We start from the raw sequence: 22,755 nt of genomic DNA on the forward strand, positions 1-22,755 counted from the left end.
TTAAATTTATTATTATTTTATAGTAATACTAGCTGACCCGGCGAACCTCGCACCGCCCCAGCGCAGAGATTTTCCCAATATTTTTTTCCGCAAGAACCATCCTTGGACTTCCACAAACATTCAAAAAAAAGAATCATCGAAATCGGTTCAGCCGTTCACACGTGATGCCGTGACAACGCGAAACGGGCTTCATTTCTATATATATAGATTATTAAGGTAAATCGAATCATTTCATTAGTTCCTTAACATCGTAAAAATTATTATCTAAAAGCCATTCGTACAATTTATTTTTAAATAATATTGGTCCTAATGTTTTTATATTTTCTGGTATTTTATTGTAAATTTTTATGCACATATTTAAACAACTTTTCATGTAAAGTGCAGTCCTAGGAGAAAAATGCAACACAAGTCGATCGGGATTTTTCTTGTTTCCATGATAGACATCACGAGCTTTATAAAAAAGACCAATATTATTTTTTACAAATTTGCAAATTTCGAATATGTAAAGGCCTGGCAATGTTAATAGCTTGAGTTCTTTGAAGAGCGGTTTGCATGTTTGGTAGGGTGGTATACCAAATATTGCACGAACACATTTCTTTTGTGCAACAAATGCCCTATGTATATCTACACTATTTCCCCATAGAATCAACCCGTAGCGCAATATAGAAGTGACATATGCATGATAGGCGGTAAGTATCGTACTACGATCTGTTATGTGGCGTAGTCTTTTTAGAACGTACACGAATCGATGAACCCTGTCACATACTGATTCAACTTGTAATTTCCAATTCATACTCTCATCTACATTTATCCCCAGGAATTTAACTGTGTTAGCTTGATTTATGCATGTGTCTTTATATGAAATATTTAAATTACATTGTCTTAAATTATTAAATTGAATAAAATTGGTCTTGGTTAAATTAATTTTAAGATTATTATTGTCAAGCCATTCAATAATGTTAGCTAGTGTATTATTAATTTCAGTTTCGTGCTTCGTCAAACCATCTTTGGAGTCATTTGTCACAATAATAGAAATATCATCTGCGAATAATATAGACCTATGTCGTGTAACGTTTATTATGTCATTTATATAAATAATAAATAAAAGAGGCCCAAGTACACTTCCTTGTGGCACTCCGAATCTGTTTACTATATATCTTGAGTTATATGATCTCATTAAATTGTCTTTATCGGTTTTTGTTATAATAACAGACTGATATCTATTTTTAAGGTATGACTCAAACCATTGGAGAGGTAGTCCTCTAACACCTATACCCTCTAATTTCCGAAGCAGGATGCTATGATTAACCGAATCAAATGCCTTTGACATATCCAAAAACAAAACTGTTGTAAGCATTTTTAAGTCCACCCTAGTTACAACTTCTTGAAATAATGCGAACATGGCTAGTGTAGTTGATTTTTGTTTTTGGAATCCGTATTGGTTTTTATTGATTAGGTTGAGATCTGTACAATAACTCATCAATCTGTCAAACATACACTTTTCAAAGATCTTGGAAAAAATTGGTATCAGAGTTATAGGTCTGTAATTGGCTATGTCATTCCTGGAACCTTTTTTATGTATTGGCTTTACAATAGAGTATTTTAGTCGTTGAGGATATTCACCTCTTTCAAATTATAAATCTGTGTGATAAATATTGAGCAAATAATAGTATTATTTGCCTCAACTTTTGTTGCGCGACCTATACGTGAGTAAATGAAAAAATATAGTTGTACCTTGGTGTCATTAGAGACCAAAGTATGCTGCTTGTTTGAAAGCTGATATTAATAGAAGAAACAGTAGTGTTTTCAAGGATTATCCCATTATAAGGACTCCTAATGCCATTTATACATAATCTTCTAAAATAAATGCAATGCCGATTTGTAAAGTAATTTCGCTCGCTGAAATGATTGTGATTCCTGATACATAGCATATTCCTTGGTGCGTGCGAGCGCTGGCCGAAGGATTTTATCAACCTGTATAAAAAAAGCAATAATGTGCATCATCTGTCGCAAAATCCCGCGTCGTGACTTGCCCGCCGGCTGCGTTTCGCACGTATTAAACAAGTGCACGCGCACCTTAATAACTGTCCCTTATTTTTAAGGACATAAGACTCAAATTCTTCTACTTCAGTATTTCAAACATAACGCACTCGACCGGTTTGCACTGCTAATTTAAGACGGAGTGAACTCTTTAATTATTGTAATGGGATTATTGAGACGCGTTTGTTTTTTTGCTGGGAAAGTCATTAAAATGTATGTAAGGGTGTGTTTAGGAATAGCAACAAGTGCATTGCTTATTAAATTTAATCAACAGTACGTGTGTAATTTAAAGATACGCCACCGATAGAAACATTCGTAACGCTGTAAAACAAATGCGCACACTGGTGGGTTCTTACGCCCGTATTCACAAACGATGCTTGCGTATGTGAACAGGGTGTCCACATTCTGGAAAGTCAGGGAAAGTCAGGGAAAAGTCAGGGAAGCTCATAGCAGTCAGGGAAAGTCAGTGAAATAGAGGGGTCACCTGGAAAGTCAGGGAAATATTGAGATTTTGTCTACCAAAACACTGTTTGTCTCCCGAAATTTCCCAGTGGTTGTAAAATGAGGGATTTAATTAATTTATGCTCTAGAAAGACCTTTGATCTTGACTATCGAAGCATTTTTTTTTCAGGTTTGGAGTGATCTACATTATGACTTTGTTTTTAGTCATAATTATATTACTCCTTTTTAGTTTTTTATCTAATGAAGTGGATTGATCTAAATTATGACATAATTTTGTTCATCATTAGATTACTTTCATATAGTTTTTTTTTAGGATTAGAGTGATCTATGTTATGTTTTTTTTGTCATAACTAGATTATGTTTTAATAGTTGTACTTTTTTGTTTCAGTAAAATGATTATATTTTCTATTGTCGATGTGAAAGTGCAACTTATAACTTGTGTTTATTTATATTTTTTTTTATAATGATTTATTGATTTGATTATTGAGTGCAGACTAGTGAGCAGTTCACTGTGAGTGCTATTAATACAGGGTGGAAACGATAAGTGATCTCATTCGATTATTTCTAAACTAATTGATTAAAGTAGTAGAACGAACAACACTAGTAGCAAAATTTGACAGACGAATGAGAAGTTGCGTGTACAACGAAGTCGAAGCGATGCGCGACAGTGGCGCTTGTCCGTTATACATCGCCTCTTAACACATAACGTCAGATCAAACGCTCAAAACAAACCCGGCAATGTATCGTAAAAAATTTTTTGAATGGTAAGTTATAGATTTTTAGGTACAGTCTTGAAACCACAGCTTGGAATACTTAAAAAAATGTTTTAAAATGAATTAACACTTAATATAATATTAAAATAACTTACCCGTGATAGGAAATATGTCCTTGCCTTTGGGAGCTCGAAATTTTTGGCTTATTGCAATTAATTATCACACATTGAGGCATTTTTCTACTTTTCGCGGCCGTCCGCATGCAACAACAGACGCGCGTGGACTGTAAGCAGCGGCAGCTCATTCCGATGATTTATCGGGATCGGGACACGCGAAGTAGGTGCATTCGCGTTATCTAGGTATATCTATATCTGTGGTATTGGTTTTTATTGATTAGGTTGAGATCTGTACAATAACTCATCAATCTGTCAAACATACACTTTTCAAAGATCTTGGAAAAAATTGGTATCAGAGTTATAGGTCTGTAATTGGCTATGTCATTCCTGGAACCTTTTTTATGTATTGGCTTTACAATAGAGTATTTTAGTCGTTGAGGATATTCACCTCTTTCAAAAGATAAGTTTACCAGGTAAGTCAAGATAGGAGTTAGTTCGTCGATACATGTTTTTATTACCTCTGTACAAATTTCATCAGGTCCTTCAGATTTTGTATTATTCAAAGTGAGTATTTGTCTCCTTAGTTCATCATTAGTCACAGGTCTTAGATACATAGAACCACCCAAGACACTAAAACTAGTTTCCTGATAAACATTTGATTTATTTGTTTGTAAATTCGATGTGTCAATGAAATGCATATTAAATTTTTCAGCTATACACATCGGTTCGTAAATTAATTCTAAGCGTTCGCTTAGTTTTACAACTAAGTCTTAGTCCTGATGTTATCCATTTGTTTCTATTTTTATTATTTTGAATTTTTACTTTAATTTTAGGAAAGCAAAGCTTGTAAAAAAGAAGTATCATGTCGTGAAAAGCATCAAATGCCTTATTGAAATCGTTTTCCAGTAATACTTCACTAAATGATAGCTTCTTTAGGCAAGTCTTAAATATTTTTAAATTATCTGAATTGTAATCTCTTTTTAGTATATAAGTAACATCCATCGGCTGCGGAATGGTTCTCATCTTATCTCTGCGGTCGGAGACAGGCGGTGCGAGTCGGTCGAACATGCTCGGAATGGAGAGATCTTGCAACCGGCGTGCCTCAAGGAGGTATACTCTCACCCATCCTTTTTTCTGTCTTCATTAACATCCTTACTTCTCACCTTTCTTCATCCTTTCATCTCTACGCTGACGACCTCCAACTTTACGTACAAGCTGAACCCTCTAATATTTCTGATGCAGTCTCGCAGCTAAATTCAGACCTTCGCAGTATTGCTGATTGGTCTGGTAGGTTCGGAGTAAGGGTCAATCCCGGCAAGTGTCAGGCGATAGTGCTGGGGGGCTCTAGGCAACTGGCTAAATTGGATCTGGGATCGGCTCCCAGTGTTGTCTTTGACGGAGTTGTTGTCAACTATTCTCCGTATGTGAAAAATCTTGGACTCGTCATTGATAGCACTCTGAGTTGGTCTCAGCATGTCAAGGAAACCAGCAGAAAGGTGATTGGCACACTGCGGGCACTGTACCGCTTCAAAAACTTTCTACCCTCCAGCACAAAGACCTTGCTTGTGCGGTCCCTGATCCTGCCTATTCTTGATTATGGTGATATATGTTGTACGGACATCTCACAGGAACTTCTGAACAAGTTGGACCGCCTCCTGAACAACTGCATCAGATTTATTTTCGGCCTCCGTAAGTTTGACCATATCTCGTCTTTTCGCTCACAGCTTGGATGGCTTCCCATTAGACAGCGTAGAAACATTCGTTCTCTCTGTATGCTTCACTCGATTCTCTTCAATCCTGACTCTCCACCTTATCTAAAAGAGATGTTCCAGTACCTTCATTCTACTCACAATAGAAATCTTCGCTCTAATCAGACTCTTCAGCTTGTCACCCCTCGCCACACCACCGGCTTCATGTCTAACTCCTTCTCAGTCTCAGCAGTACGGCTCGTTACAGCGGGCGAGGGCTGCCCTCCCTCCGCGCCTCCGGCTTTTAAATTACACTCTAGGGGTAGGGCAGACAAGACTACGTGGAGTCGGTTTTGCAGCGATTCGTTTCTGTCACGTTAGTTTTGTGGCACAAAATATTGCCTGTTTTGGACCATTTCAAATTAATTTAATGTTAAATACGATTTAATACGAATATAGACATCATGATTTTCAATAATATGGATAAATACACTTATGAGTAATAAATTTATGAAAACAAATATTAGGATACATCACATTTATGAATATTATAGTTATTTATTCGAATGATTATGAGTTTCGATCATTAGTATAGAAAAATATATGAAAACAAATATTAGTAAAAACTAAGTGTATGATTAGTGATATTATGAATATCAATGATTATGTTTTTAAATAAGTAGGTTTTAAATTTTTTATGAGGAATGATCATTATGGTATCAAATTGTATGAGAAATATTTTCGGACCTCCAATAATAGGAATTGAAAAGTTATGTAAGAAAATGCGCTACCATTTCAAAGACTAAAACCTTTTTTTTTTCTTTTTTTTTTCTCTTATCTCTGACAGGTGTTATGTGTACGCCAATATTATTATTATGTTTATGTATCTAGGTGTATGTCTATTATATTAATATGTATTCGTATGTTATTTATTTTATCTAATGCTATGTAAGTATATTAATTAAACGTCATATTTATTACACCGCCTTAGTCTCTCTGCTCGACCTGTGGTTGACTGGCAGATAATGCCACCTGGCATTAAGTCCGCCACTGTACAGTTGTATGTGCAAAAGTGTAAATAAAATAAAATAAATAAAGTAACTTTTGGATTATGCTTTTTACTTTCTACTGGAAAATGAAGCAGCTGTGCAGTTTCATGATCCGATAATCCTAAATGTAATACATATGCTGAAGTGTCATCAATATTGCTTAGAATATGATCTATACAAGAGGATCTTCGTGTAGGTTCGTTTATGTGTATAGTGAGGTTGTAATTTTTTGTAAGATCCTGCAGAGATTTAGTTACTTTGTCAGCTTTTAATGTATTAATGTTGAAATCACCCAAAACAACAATTTTCTTTTTTCTATTACGATTTAAATCATGTAACAACGAGTCTAGATTATTCAAAAAAACGTTTACGTCAGATGCCGGAGTTCTATAAAGACAAACAATTATCAAATTATTGTGAGGAATTTCTACAGTACAACATTCAAAAACCTTTGATTTGGCATGTTTCGCAATATTAACGTTTTTTTGTAAATTAAACCTTTTTTAACGAGTATACAAACTCCCCCCCTTCTATTTGGCCTGCTATAAAAGGAAACTAGTTCATAATTTGAAAGTCTGAAAGTTTTCATGCCCAGCTTTTAAAAATGTTTCGCTAAGACATAAAACATCGGGAGTATTATTTGAAAGTTTAAGATCAGCCAGTGTCAATTCAATAATGTCCATCTTAGATAAAGCACTTGCTATATTTTGGTGCATTATTATAAAAAAAATATTGTTTACAGATTCGAAAAAAAATATTTAAGTCATAGTTTTCACTATTAATTTCATCATCATTACAATTATTATTATACATAACTATGTCATCAATTAAATATTTAAGATTAGTCATAATATTTTTTATCCCCTTAATATTAATAATACCCTGTGGTCCACTAAACATCTTGTAGTCATAAGTGAGATGTAAGTTTGAGTCCAGTAAATATGCATATTCATGTTGTTGAATATCCAGGTATAGGAGACGATTAAATATTTCAATTCTTCTGTTAAATAGTTGAGTTAATCTTCCACACTTGAATGTCGGTAGACATATTATGACGTTGGTATTATTTAGAGCAATTAGTCTGTTCCTTACATTTTTTACCAATTCTTTATAGTTCTGCGATATCTCAAAGTCTTTTTCACCAACCATAACAATGCAGTAGTCGTCCTTTGTGAAGTCCCTTGTTTTTTCATGTATGGTTTGTAGCAAATCAAGTATACTTCTGTGGGGTGTTTTATAATGACAAAAGTCGTATGAATCGAAAGTATTATTAGCTGTTTTTAGTATATTGTTGTATAAGTCAGAGCTCAAGATACTGAGTCTCGGTTTTAGTACATTTCTTTTGCAATTATCTTTTTTTTACGGCATTAGTAACTTTCTCTTCTGACGATTTATGAAAATGTTCAGTATTCAGGGAGTTATTCATTTGGTTTTTAGACTTTTTTCTAAAGGATTTTTTGACAGAGTCAGATCTACTTTTTGCTGCAGAAGGTTGTTCTATATTTTTGTATATAGAAGTCAAATTGCACATTTTTGATTTGTATTCTTCTATTTCCTTTTTTAATGACAAGTTTTCTGCCAAGAGAAGCTCAATTTGATATTCAGCTGATTCATATTTTAGTTGTAAAATATCAAACTTTGCTTGTAAAGCTTCATAGTCTAGATGACTCTTTACTATAATATTCGGGCAGCTTCTATTTAGTTGCTGAGGAGTGCTACATGAGATATAGATCTTGCTCTTCATATTCATCCAGATCAGTTTGTAAAGAGTCAAAGGAATTGTTAGTTGGAATATTGACTACTGTTTTATTCTTTTTTCGATAAGTAATATTTTCAGTATCATCATGTAGCGGTGTGTCAATTGGAGTAGCCGAAGTAGTTGCATTGAATTGAAGGGATTCACACTCCTTAGATTTTTTATTTGTGATTTTTTTGTTGTTATTTTCTTGAGATTTCTTATCCGTAGGCTTGAAGCTAACAGGGGTTACGTTGTTCTTACTTTTAGGCCCAGTTTTACCATTACTCTGTTAGTTATTCTCTAAATGAGACATTACTTAACCAGTCATTAAAGTTAACAGGAGTGCTAACAGCACTGTTAAATTTTTGTGTCCCATGGTATTATTTTAACAGACCATTACGAAATCATACATTAAGTGAATGGAGTCTCAAATCATTCACTCACTTTCTAAACCGACCAAAACAAAATGTCATTGTATGTAATAGAATTGCTTCGAAAACCAGCACTATTCTCTTCAGTCGTATAATGTTTTTGTGACATGTAAGGCGACTGATTTAAATACCACGTATTTTGTAGAATTCATCAGAAATCGGGTTGCATTTCATTTTGCTGGTTGAATAAATGTCAAAACATTTGTTTTTTGTGTGACTGTGTCTGTGAGTTTGAGCAAGATTGTCTTCAATGGATTCCAACACATCCAAAACAGATTCTTTCGAAAGTCGAAATCTTCCGCGACATATTCTTCGAATAATGACGCCGTGCTTTTAAATATTTTGAGTCGTCGTACTATACAGTCTGTTTGGGATAGGGCTAGCGATCATTTAAGGCGATGTTGTGATGCCAATTTTATCAAAATGTCCCCATATGTGGGCCCAACCATGTGACTACATAAAATTTGTTTGTATTTCTTATGTGCCCGTCTTACAGATTAAANTGGCGCAGTCGGTAGGATAGTCGAGTCAGTGCGCGATTTCACACTTCGAACCGCCTGATAGTCGTTTCGCCGGCGTGTCGACTATTCCTACGAATCTACGTGAAGCAGTCGTCGGACGGAGAAGAAGAATCGACTTCGAAAACCGGCGCTAATCCAAAAATCGATGGCCAAGCTAAGCATCCTGCTCCTGTGAGTTATTTTTTTTATAAGTTACGCATTCCTATTGGTTGCCAGCGGTCCCTTTCCTGTCTCCCGTAGGACGTAATATTTTTTTCACATAGTAATTTCTAGTATTTTTTTTATTAAGTAGTTTTAATTAGTTTTCAAGATTTTTCATCCGAGGAGTGATAGGGATATCGGGCCGAATCAACGGCGAGGTATCCGACCTAATTCTAGAGAATTTAGATTTTATCGTGATTTTGAGACTATAGCAGAAGAAATGGCGACCGAGCAAATGCCTGTTGCCTATGATAAAACAGAAAGAATTTGGAAAGCTCTAAGACTAGTACCTGAGTTTGATGGAAATTCAAATGTTTTAATCAGATTTTTGAATATTTGTGACCAGCTCATTTTGACATATATCGATCCAGCCCCGGGCAACGAATTAAATAATTCCGCCTTAATTAATGGCATTTTAAATAAAATAACCGGACAGGCCGCTAAAACATTAAATACAAATGGCATTCCCCAGGACTGGAACGGTATTAGAAATGCTCTTATTAACAGCTTTTCGGATCACAGAGACGAGTCCGCTCTATACACTGATATGTCTATGTTAACGCAAGGTTCCGACAGCCCACAGATATTTTACGAACGAGTCCAAAATTTATTAAGTGTAATAATGACTTATGTAGAGTTACACGAACCAATAAAAACCACAGTTGAGGCTAAGCGCGACCTTTACAAAAAATTAGCTCTCCAGACCTTCACTAGAGGCCTAGCCGAGCCATTGGGCTCCCGCGTGCGTTGCATGCGTCCCGATTCTTTACAAAAGGCATTGGAATTCGCCCAGGAGGAATTAAACGTATTATATCTGCAAAATAAAGTCGGAAGCCCGCTCNAATCAGTGACGAATAATGCATGTAATTACTCGCCTTTTAATTTGCATGATTCACCCATGGCGCCAAGACAGTTTAATTTTGCAATACCAACGCGTCCATTTAGACCATTTAACCCATTGATGCAACAAGGCAATTTTCCCGGAAATTTTTTACCTAACCAAGGTTTTCCCAATAACAGTTTTAGGCCTACTTTGCCTCCTCAAAACCTTTTACACCAGCAAGGACCTTCAAGGACTCAACAAATTATGAGAGCTTTACCACGTTCCAATATGTCTACAGGTTTCAAAATCCCACCACGAGGAAATCAGGCATATAATAATTTTCAAAATTTCCCAAAGCCTATGAGTGGCGTTAGTCACCCAGTTGCTCGCATATTACCACCCACTCAACAAAATTCACGTCCTCAAATTAACTTAAATGAATTTTATGACCCCGAAACCATGTACTACAACGACTTTGACTACGGCCAAGAGCCTTCACTACCTGAAAATAATTACTTGACTGAGGAAATGACCGAGACAGCTGACCAGAATGATCAAGAAAATTTTTGCTTGACCCCAGATCAGATATCCCCAACATAGAGTTGCACCTTCAAAATCAAAGGCAACTACCATTTATTCAAATCCATGACCCCCCTTTGAAACTTCTGATTGACACTGGTGCTAACCAATCGTTTATTAGCCCAGAAGCGGTGGAAAATTTTTTTTCATCGTATGACCTGAAATATGACCCCTTTATCGTCACGAACATTCATGCTACAACCAGAAATAATTATTCTGTAACTATTCCATGTTTTCCCGAATTCAACGACCAAAGGCCTATAAAACTTTTTGTGTATAGATTCCACGAATATTTCGATGGTCTGATTGGTCTAGATCTCCTAGAACAGTGGCAATCTAAAATTGACTTAAGCTCTCGCGTGTTAAAGACCCAATACGCACAAAATCCAATCCTTATGTACAAATCAGGCAGCATTAACCTATTTGAAACCGTGATTCCCGCGCAATCATCTCAGTTTGTACAAGTTCCAACTAACATTTCTGAAGGTGATATATGCATAGAGTCGCAAACTATAAGCGGTTGCNATGCGTCAACTTTTTAAAAAAACTTGCCGCAGTAGTGTTCATACTTTTTTTTTACAAAACGATGAGTCAAAGTGCAGTGAAAGTAAAAATCGTTCAAAATTTTAAGGAAATAAAATATTTTGATTAACTTTTGTGTAAAAACTGCAAGGATTCTGGGGGTTTTAAGAGTTGGGGTGAACAGCAGCACTACTTAAGTTGCCGATATAAACAGAAAACCAGGAATAATTGAAAAATTGTGGTCTTGGTAATGTAAAATATCATAAGGGGTGTCAATTTTCGTTGAATTGCATAATTTATTCTGTAAGTAAAAAATAATTTAGATAGATTTTTTTCCTTATTTTTCCTAAAGTAGTCATGACTATGTCCATCCTGTGGTGTCGGCTTATCCTTGAATTTTGGGATACGTTGTATACATAGTTGGTCAGGGAATTTTGAAAAAATTGTCAGGGAAAGTCAGGGAAAAGTCAGGGAATTTTTTCGAACATTTGCAGTGGACACCCTGGTGAAGCAGTAAATCGAACGCACAGGGTTGAATAGAACTCTGTGATTCGTTCGTGTCACGCCTGTGCGTCCACGCGCACTGTGAGACCTCATAGTAATGTTTGTGAATAAGGGCGTGAAAGTTGCTTGATAGTGGTTGATATTGATAATCGTGAGCAGGTAAGTAGGCACCTACGTAATCATTCTTTGGCGTCAGGCGTTATGAGAATGACGTAGCGTGCCTATATCTGAAAACTGGAACCCACCAGAGACCTAGGCGTTTTCTTTTGATTTGTTTTTCACACGTGGGAATCGAACTAAGGACCTTTAGGTCAACTATGTCGAACTCTTCAACCGTAAGCCAAGCTTTTCTGTTGGGAAAATTAGGTTGATTCAATCCAGAAGATTTTTGAATCGGTTGACCAAGTGAACCAAGGACCTCCGGTATGGAATTTTAACTCTTTATATCGTTAGTTTTTTCTAAATCGGTGTTAATTTTTTTTTTACTTAATGCAAAAGAATGTCTACTTCTGAACAAAGGGCTCCCCCAAGGATTTTCATAATCGTCACCTAGTGGGGCTTGCGTGTGGGTAGATACTGTTCAGTGCTAGTCGACTATTGTAATTGATGTAACTGTTGATGACCTCTGACTTTAATATCTTTAACCCTTTAACATTGGGTCACTTCAAAGGTAAACATTAGTTTTCAATGTTACGATCAAGGCGGGTCGGGCCTTGTCCTACGCTTCTCAAGCGTGTTAGCTATAACATATAACATAGCAATTATGTGCAATTAGCTGTTTGTCCATATGTCGACCTCGCTCGATACAATGTCGAGCAATTTGGGTGTCGGCCAGGAAGCTAACGTCTCGATTGATGTGAAAATTACACCGAATTTTGTAGGCTCGAGTTTTTAGCCATTTAATTTTGAACCGAATCCGGATAGAGCTAGAGTTGGGTTTCCATTGGTTTTATAAGTGTTCTGGTATTAAAGGATAGTTATTTGTTAGATAATCAGCATTGACATTTAACAATCGTTTATTCTAATGCTGGAATTAGCCGTTGTTTGATCTTGATAATGTCGACTATAAATTGCTGTCGAATACCTACTTAATTCGGACAACTTACTTGGAATTCAGTGTCTTTGTCATAATTTGTTTGTAAACTTATTTTATCACGTGTTAAAAAGCTGAAGGGATTTAGATGGGATTCAAGATTGCAATTAGGCCTTGGATGACATAATATTATTTACTTCAGAAGTCAAAATGTTTTGAAATAAGTAACCATATTTGCAAATCAGTAAGTAGGTAGGTACTCAGTAAAAAAACTGTTGAGGCGATAACTTCCTAACGATAAGACCGCCTAAATTGTGCCGTTTTTATTTTTTATCTTGATTATTATTTGTCTTTTTTGTCACATTTTGTGTGGTGTAGTTAATTTTATCTACATTCCATGCATGACTAGAGCCGATGAGTTCCTGGACTTCCTGGATAGCTAGGTGCTAAACAAACCTATCCAGATTGAACTAACGACCTCAATTGTGTGTTCGGAACGATAAAACCTTTTAAAATACATAACCAACGTTTATCTAAACCCAGTCCGCATCTCGAACTGATCTCTGGAAGATGGTGGTTAACTTTTAACCTCCCATCTCCGTTAAAACCCATTTATCTTTGCAGTTTTGTTAACCTTTATTTGTGGATAAATAAGGTAGGCAATAGCGTGTTTGTTGGGTGATATAAGTTGGTAAGAGTTTAAAGGATCGCTGTCAAACCGTCACCGCGTAGGAAGCAGCGTACAGCATCTGTTGTTTAATGAAATTATGAAGTGAAACTAAATCAGAGTGCGGCCATGCGCAGGTTAAACGAATTCGTGGCGAAATAAAGGGAGTTCAGCGGAGGTCCGTCAGTCAGGGATAACTAGGTGTAGTGACAGATTATTTGCTTAGAATTCGAATTGCCTTGGATTGGACTGACCTACAGAATCATGGGTGAAGTAAAAGCCGCTATGAGTAAGTAAGGTATGTAATTTTAGTTAACACAAACTTTTTACTTAGTTATAAAAATCCCTATAACTATAATAAGTGCCTAGGATTCAGAATTAAAAATAAATTTAGATTTTAGCCCTACGCGCATACGTCTTTGCGCATAAAGTTGCTAGCAGTCCAGAAATATCTTCTTTTGTCTTAATTTGTGCTTGTTATGTGTTGTTTTGTAACTTATTAAATGAGATAGTGTTCGTTTTTCTACATATTTTTTTATTGGGACTCGTTTTAAATACTGCAGTCCCATAAAAAAGATTTGGATTTGTAATATTTTTTACCCTAAAAATACCACTTGCATTTAATATATTTCATATAATCTTACACTAGCAATTAGGTAAAGTCCCAGGATTTTCGATCTGCCCAAGATTCCCAGCATCTCTCCCGTGATTGTGCCCACTTAAGTCATGGTTCCCATGGCCCGAACAGGTGTTAAGATGGCCGATACAAGAGCACTAGTCTGGGACACGCAATACCGTGACCAGGGGTCTTGCCGATCTGTCCTTTGCAGGGGTCTACTACGAAAACCGTGAGTAAATTTGTACGGACGAAATTTTGAACTACATTATTTCACCAGTAGAAAGCTATCTATATTATTCCTGACTGACAAAGGCTTTAAAAAATCTACGCAGGAGAAGTCGCGGACAAAAGCAATAGTGCTATGTGCTAATAAATCTAGTCTTGATCATGATTTACAGTGACATTAACCTGATGATGCTGAAAACTGGAGGCGGTCGATTTTTGTAAGTGAAAAATGTATTAAATCGTGCCGTTTGCATCCAGGTTCCAACCAGCATTTTAATCCAAAAAAGTGGATTTATTTACGTGTCGTGGCGGAAAAGCCATGTCGAAGTTGTTTTTCAGAGTAGAACCCCGAGCTCTGTGAAGATCTTTAACAGACAATTAATAGCCGCAGCTCTTTACCTGATTACGCACAAAGCAAATTCTTCTTAATCTAGGATTGTTAAGGGCAAGAAATCTGGACAAATTAATGTATGATAACGACATTTTTCGAATAAGTAACACGGGCTACAATGAGCATGTTTTCTTTTTTTAACCTGTGATCCCGTACTAAAACAATGAGATTCTTTTGATTCGGAGGCTCTGCCGTTGCTCTACTTTCAGGTGTCTCAGGAGGGTGACACTCACACGACAAAGTTGTAAATCACATTGTGTACTTATTTGTTCCCAGTTTGATCAGGAAGATTTTACAGGCTTGAAGCAACCAGATTGTCAGAAAACGAAATCAAGAAAGATTCCTTGCTAGTCAGGGCACGTTAAACCATCTGTCGATTGAGCGATGTCCGACGCCTGTAGCGGTTTCTCCTCAAGTGGCTGGTCGCGAACTCATTGTTACACACGATAATCGAAGACGACTTTTTTGTTATTAGGCACTTAGGCTGGGTTGCACCATCTTACTTTAGCTTTGACAAACGTCAAAAATCTGTCAAACTCCATACAAAAAACACTGGATATCGTTAAAGTTATGGTCAAAATTAGGTGGTGCAACTCAGCCTTAGTCTTGTGTTTTTCAAAGTACATAATTTGTTTGTAAGAAGCATTTTTTCCGCTGTAGAAACCTATCCACTACGATGTTGCATAACGATCTCCGGCAGACAGATAGCCGGGCGGAGGTGGTCGTGCGATTTGTCGCTGCGATATTATCGCGCTCGTAATTCGGCCGCGACTGCCGTGCGTGTCGGCAACGCCGCGATTTCTTCACAAGGGGCTGGGGCGCACTGGGAGATACATCTACCTACTGTAATTTTATGTCTTGTACCTATTAGAAACGTAGTTTAAAACTAGAAATTGAAGAAGTCTAGCCTAAAACTATAATTTCAAATTATTTTTTATTTCAGGCAGATCCAGTAAAACTCAGGTTAATATCAAAGTCAAAAAAGATTTCAGCTATGTACTTATATTCGTGAGCGTAGATTCATCATCACCTTAGACACAGGCACGTCCGCTGTTGAACCTAGCTAGATTTCTCTTAACCTAACCTCACCCGGACTGGGTGGGCGGGTGCAACCAGTGCAGCGGCTTCCTGCAATCATTATAAAGTAAATGGTTATGTCTTCAATGTGGACACAGATTCATAGTTAGGTGCAGGCTGGACAAGGAACGTGGGAGTAGCAAACGAACCGTGAACGAAATCGAGCAACATTCGTTTCCCAAGCTACAAGAATAGCAGTCTCTAATCCTTCATCAACCACGTTTTATGTAAAGTGTGCTAATGCTAACTTATTTATCAAAGTATTAATTATTGTTTCGTTTGGCTTTCATGTTTAAAGCAAAAATAGCTCCAACATGAACCCTGTACTATCTACAATATTATCAAGTACCTACCTTCAAAGTTATACTTATACCCCTACTTATAACTTGCCCTCACTGCACCACCGGCCTAACGGCAGGTCCGAGCTCCTACACTAGATAGGGCCGGCAGAGCGCTCGTGAGCGATGCTCACCCAGATAACAATTGCTTTGTTTCGCTGTAAAACTCGAAAATTAACATCATTTGCCAACGCCCGATCGCGCCGCCGATACCGACACTATGGACGCAGTGGTTAAGGCATAGGATGAGACGGAAAACAAAATCAAATTAGTATACCTTGAGAGAAATGTAGCGAACAAGAAGTTTGGCGTCCAAGAACTTCGGAAGAAGGACCAGAACCGATGGACGGAGAACGGAGATAGTGTCTTGCATTATGACAGTCCTCAGAAAATTAAAGCAAGGCTAAAAGAAAAGCTGCCGGGAAAACTTTTGATGTGTTGGTTAGAGTAGGCGCACACCGTTGAGTTTTCGTCGGCCGATAGTTTAATAGGGCAGTTGATCAGTAAGTATGGGCATGTATGGGAGTGTGCACACTACGCCGATTCGATTTGGCCGATTCTTCATACAATTTAAAATCGGGCACAACTATCTGCCAATTAAAAAGCAACGGTGTGCGCCTACTCTAAGCATGAACTGATGATTTTCGGGTCTACGCCCACCTCTTGTTCTCGCCGCTGCGCTGCACTCCTCGAACTCGAAATATCCTAATAAAAACTCGGTTATTGATTTGACAGTGAAACCATAGTTTTTAGAAAGCATTCACACGATCGCCTTTTATTTTCTGCCAATATTTGTCCAGGCGGTCTATGTTCTTCCTTCAATAAACTAGTTTTTAATTCAGTGGTAGAGTCTTTCAGCAGATTCTCTAACGTGCGTTCAAAAACTTCTCATATCTGCCGTCAGTTTTCACGATAGTCCCGTAAACCTTAAAATGAGAAAATTTATGTAAACTACCTTTTTTGGTCTAAAAAGGCGCTATATGCCCCACAATCGCATTCTCCAACAATTTGCGCCAAGCCCTGGAAAATAATGTGGTGTTTAGTTTTAATAGTCGCGGAGATGTAGGATTCGTGCACTTATTGCTATTGCTGAGCTGGTAGCCGACTGTCTCGCTTTTTAATCTCAAAAAGTACTTACGGACAACAATTTACGGTCAAATGGGAGTTCGTATTAAGCACCATGAATTCGTTGCTTGCCTTCGTAACAAATTACCTTTCTATCATAAAAAGCGTGACATTGTTAATCGAATCAATAACAAATGAATGTTTAACATCAAAAAACTTTATATTTAACATCAATAAGGCTTATCTACAAAGTGTCGATCTAGAGTCATATGCTATAAACATTCTAAAATGTTTTATGCTATGATCATTGTTTCGAAAGACACCACGTTATCTTCGATCGAGTAATCTATCCACCTAAAAATAGAATAATAGCCACACCAATTACGCATCCGAGCATTCATGCTTTGTATGTTGCAAACACAATAACAATGGCTTCAACAAAGGCAAGACCACGCCGAAATATAGTATGTCAATCGACAATTATGCTCAATTGTAATGCAATTACATTTCTGTAATGTTCACTGAACAATAACCATCTTTGTTATGGACAAATGCAGATATGACAAGATTTTGACGATTGGACCTCCCGTGTAGCAAAATACAGGCCACTGAGAAAAATAAAATTATTCGTAAAGAACAGCTACAGAAATGTCTATCTTATCACCATCTCCAGAGGAACTAGTTTTTGAAATCCGATACCAAAGTTATGGTTGCAGCAAAATTCTGTTCCAAATTCAAATCCACTGGTAACTTCAACATATCCACATCAAAATGGTCTGTAAGACAATGAGATAGAGTCACATTCACATCGTTGTCGATAATTTGTAAGTGGCGCTAAGTTGGACAAGGGTCGACAATGGAGGATTTAACGCGATTTCGAAATATTTTCCGCGTCATGAGCCCGACAATAGTAAACCACTGCGGTAGTAAGCACGCGTATTTTTTGTGTTAAGTCCGTAAAAGTCGCCACAGTAGTGAATAATGTCAAAAAGAAATAAGTACTACTTACAACTTTTTCACATTGTAGATTGGTGTACAGTCAAAGGAGGAAAATGTGGCTGTAGAAAAGTAGAGTCAGGCCTTTACGATACATGATGATAATAATAGTATGATGTTAAAACTTTTAAGTCTATTACTTGACTCTCTTTGTAGTACCTAGGCATACTTAATCCTAACACCTGTCATTAGGACGTATCTTTTGAACTGTTCTATGAAAAAAAGTGTGATAAAACACAACTTCTGCTATAAAAGAAGGATACCGCTATAAAAACCTTATTATCTATCTATTATACAGTGTGAGTCACGTTAAAGTGTACATATGAAAATAGATGAAACTAGACCTATTTTTATCGACAAAAAAGAGGTCAAAAATTTTTTGAGATTTTTTTTTAATTTTTTATAGAATTTTTTTTCTTCCAATTACTTATTGTAAAGAAAACGTAATAACTTTTAAACTAAGAGGTATATCCTGATAAAATAAAAACAGTAATAATGCTAAATAACAGGCGATACTAAAAAAATACATAAAATACACAAAAATGCCAACAAATAATAAAAAATGATACTTTTTGAAAAAAATCTGCTTTTAAATTCGTGTTTTTTTGGTTATTTGATAAATTTCTCCAAAAAATGCCCCTATAATAGGTGGTTTTTATTACTTTGTATTATTCTCTATCGTATTATCTTTGTAAAACTGAAAATCGCATGTCTCTATCCCTATCACAACATTTGCTATGATCGTTTGAACAAAGGCCTGCCACAACATTATTCTCCTTTACAGGTAGAGACAATTTTAATTTTAACTAAAATGCTTATTTTTCTTCGAAATCTTTTGTTTTTATTTGAAATTTAACTTGTTTTTATCAAAATTACAATTCTAGAGCCATTTTCAGTTTCGTTGTTAACGAAGCGTTAAATGGCGCGCCCGGAGAGGCTTAGTTCAAACGATCATTGCAAACGTTGTGATAGGGATAGAGACATACGATTTTCGGTTTTACAAAGATAATACGATAGAGAATAATACAAAGTAATAAAAACCACCTGTTATAGGGGCATTTTTTGGAGAAATTTATCAAATAACCAAAAAAACACGAATTTAAAAGCAGATTTTTTTCAAAAAGTATCATTTTTTATTATTTGTTGGCATTTTTTGTGTATTTTATGTATTTTTTAGTATCGCCTGTTATTTAGCATTATTACTGTTTTTATTTTATCAGGATATACCTCTTAGTTTAAAAGTTATTACGTTTTCTTTACAATAAGTAATTGGAAGAAAAAAAATTCTAGAAATTTTTTTAAAAAAATCTCAAAAAATTTTTGACCTCTTTTTTGTCGATAAAAATAGGTCTAGTTTAATCTATTTTCATATGTACACTTTAACGTGACTCACACTGTATAAAAGAAAGTCGTGTTAGTTACTCCACTTATAACTCAAGAACGGCTGAACTGATTTAGCTGAAAATTGTCAGGGAGGTAGTTTAGAGCCAGGAGAAGGACATAGGATACTTTTTATCCCGTTATTTATTTCCATTAAGGCGGAACAAAGTTCGCCGGGTCAGCTAGTATATATATAAAGAAAGTCGTGTTAGTTACTCCACTTATAACTCAAGAACGGCTGAACCGATTTAGCTGAAAATTGTCAGGGAGGTAGTTTAGAGCCAGGAGAAGGACATAGGATACTTTTTATCCCGTTCGAAATAAAAAAAGGCTGCTTATTTATTGCCATTAAGGCGGAACAAAGTTCGCCGGGTCAGCTAGTGTTTTATAAAAATTGGTTCTATAGCGCTCTCCGAAGTAAAAAAATCGTAATAATCGTAATAGATATCTGGATCAAGCCAGAAATGTCATAATAACCATTATTGGGAAATTGCAAATACTTAAGTAATAACTAATAATAACTAAATAATGCAAACTTTGTGAGTATGGGACACTACTTAGGGAACTCAGAATCTCTGACTCCAAACAGCCCATCCAGATTCGTATCAAAGATCTTCTATAACCTTTCCAGAGACAAATTCGTGGACATTCTAAGCTATGCTAGAATCATATCGACCGTGAGAAAAGGAGTGCAGTCACAGTCGAACAAAGAGTGTCGAGGATATAACGTGCTTCGAGGAAGGCACGGAGGCTGTGCGTTGCAAACAACGGTGTTTAATGAATTGGGAGGGACAGCAGAATAAATGGAGCAAAAAATTTACATTTTTGTTATTTACCTTTAATATAATTTACATAGTTAACAATTATGGTGGTTGGATGTTTGAGTGCGTAACCTTCGTGCGTTTTTTTCAGCCAAATAACGTCCATAGCTGGGCAAAGGCCGCCTTCTAGGATTTCTTTAAGTTAGTAACCTACCTTCAGTTTATACACCTGCCCACTAGGTCCTTGCTCCTTACTTACGGCAACGTCGCTGAAAAGTATTTAGTTTTCTTTCCATCATATAAATCGTTTTGTAAGTGTAAACAAATCAACTCGAAATAATCAAAGTCAAATAGTACATGTATAACGTCTTTTCATCAGGACATCATGACATCATTCAGGACGTCCACAGCTGAGCATAGGCCTTCGCCAATGATTTTTATTGTCTGATTGATAACAGCCTGCATCCAGCGCCTTCCTGCTACCTTATGACGTTATTTATCTTTAAGAAAAATACAAAGATTTCTCTGCTATCCGTACACGACAATTAAGGCCCGTGCAGTGCGCCAATCGCTCGATACGCAAATTGCCCGGCGGCTGTTTACAAAGTTCCTCCCCCCTGGCCTGGGGGGGAGCCAGGGGACAATTAAACCACGCACTGCGCAGGGGGGGAACTAGGGGACAAATTAGACCACGCACTGCCGCAGTATGGCGAAGGTCGGAAGGACCTAGATGCGGCCAGCGCAGGACCGGTCGTTATGGAAATCCTTGGGGGTGGCCTTTGTCCAGCAGTGGACGTCATTTGGCTCAAGCGAAGCAACTACTTGCCTTGCTATATGACCCGAGATATCAAAGATGAACCATGTTGATAAAGGTTGCAATGGGAGCTAGGGGAAAAATAGACCACGCACTATGCAGCAGTATGCCAGCGCAGGGTTATGGTTATGGGGCAATGTTTCTACAGGGTATCCCATAAAGTGCGTGCCAAACTTAAGGGGATGGTAGACTAATGGATGACCATCGTCATCGATGGATATCAAACAATCAACAATGATGCCCTATAATCAAGTCAAGTAAGTATGAATTGAACAACAATGCTGGAAGTCTAAAATACCTTGAAGTAAACGCCATGTTATTAAACCTGGAACGAATTTCAGCGATCGCGATCGTAATGTCCAAAACAGACTCGAACCCTAAAATGGCCCTATAAACTCCCAAAAACAGCGCGACGAAGGACCGGTCCAAGATCCGCCACCTGAGCAAATCCTGCAGTTTGCGCGCACGTAGCCGCGTGGGAACGAAAACTCTTTACCGCCCGACGCACGATTACGTAATTAGTGACGCGGTAATACATACATACTTTGAACGAATTTACATACTTAACGTAACCATACCTTGAAATTGCGACCTTATTGTCCTATAACTTTTTACTTTTCCCACAGGAGTGGAGACCATGTTTCTGTAAAAGTTTACTTTATGTCTTCACAAAGTTAAAAGTCAAAGCTTTTATTAGGCTTAGGCCTTTTCCAGGGCGCTTATACACGGCTCAAATATAGCTTACCCTACCACTACTTCGGGACTACATATGGGCTGATGCTGAGAAGAAGTGGCGAAAGAAACTGTTTGTATACCTATTACAAATAAATAAATAAATAAGTAAATAGTACGTTAACGTGAAAATCAAGTATCACAATGAAGTCCAGTGATTAACAAACACCATCATAGATATCATTATTCAGCGCTTATTTAATTTAGGTATAGACTAGTATGATTCTGTAGCTGTACTAAACCCATTATTATCTACAGTATAGCTATAATATTTAGTATGATCAACATAATTACATTTTACAAATTGACTCGTTGTTGTTGTCAAGATGAAAACTAATTTGCAGACAGCCCCAAGCACCCAGTTAAAACCCTTAAAAATCATATTTGTATTTACATGACATATTTCTCTTCTCAATTTACGAAGTTCCTTTATTGCGGCTATAAAAAGTTGTAAAAAGCGATATCACAGTCAAGATTGCATTGACCACTTCAAAGGCATTAAGATTAAGAGCCACAATTTATTCCTTCGCATATAAACGCGGTGCAAGAATGTCTTCAGCCCTCGGGCTTCGTGGCAGCCGCCATATAGCACACTTGGTCACATTCTCCGACTACCCGCGTGAAAAAACGACGAATCGAATCATTCGCCCCGCGGCGGTGGAGCTGAGCGGACGTCTCTTGTCGCTCCGTTGTGGGAATTGTTGATGCGGTCATTAATTACAAGGCAATGTAGAGGGCGTTTGATTTTTTGATATCTGTAGATACTTATGGGCGTGATTTGTTGCTCTTTAAAATGGTGAAATGCATTTTTCTGAAACCTTACAATCATCTACTACTTATTGTTCTTAATTTCGGCTCTACATTAAGATATTCTAGAAAACGAAAGTTTTGAAGGGATATTGTGGTTGTGTGTTTGAAAGCATGAAAATGATAGACATCTATGAGCCTTGTTAACTACAATTTTTTTCAGTCTTTATTGCCTGAAAGTAAGCCTGAAAGTATCCGTACACTACAAACTTTTGTTTTCTTCTTTTTTCTTTATGGCCAATATTTCAAAATAGAACATACTTTTTTCAAAATACTTTTCAAATGAGCTGTTCGGTGTGACAGCCAGCCGCTAAATGTCACGGCTCGGCCGATAAAACGCAACAATAGCGCACCGCGGGCGCACGCATTGTGAGAATACGCACGACTTCGTAATAACCACCGTTCTGGAGCGCATAAGAGAGATCGCACGATAAAAGATGATTTTTTGGGAAAACATTTAGTT

Source organism: Ostrinia furnacalis, unplaced genomic scaffold (genome assembly GCF_004193835.3).
Source record: "Ostrinia furnacalis isolate ACB-3 unplaced genomic scaffold, ASM419383v2 OfSCF1921, whole genome shotgun sequence".
Taxonomy (NCBI): Eukaryota; Metazoa; Arthropoda; class Insecta; order Lepidoptera; family Crambidae; genus Ostrinia; species Ostrinia furnacalis.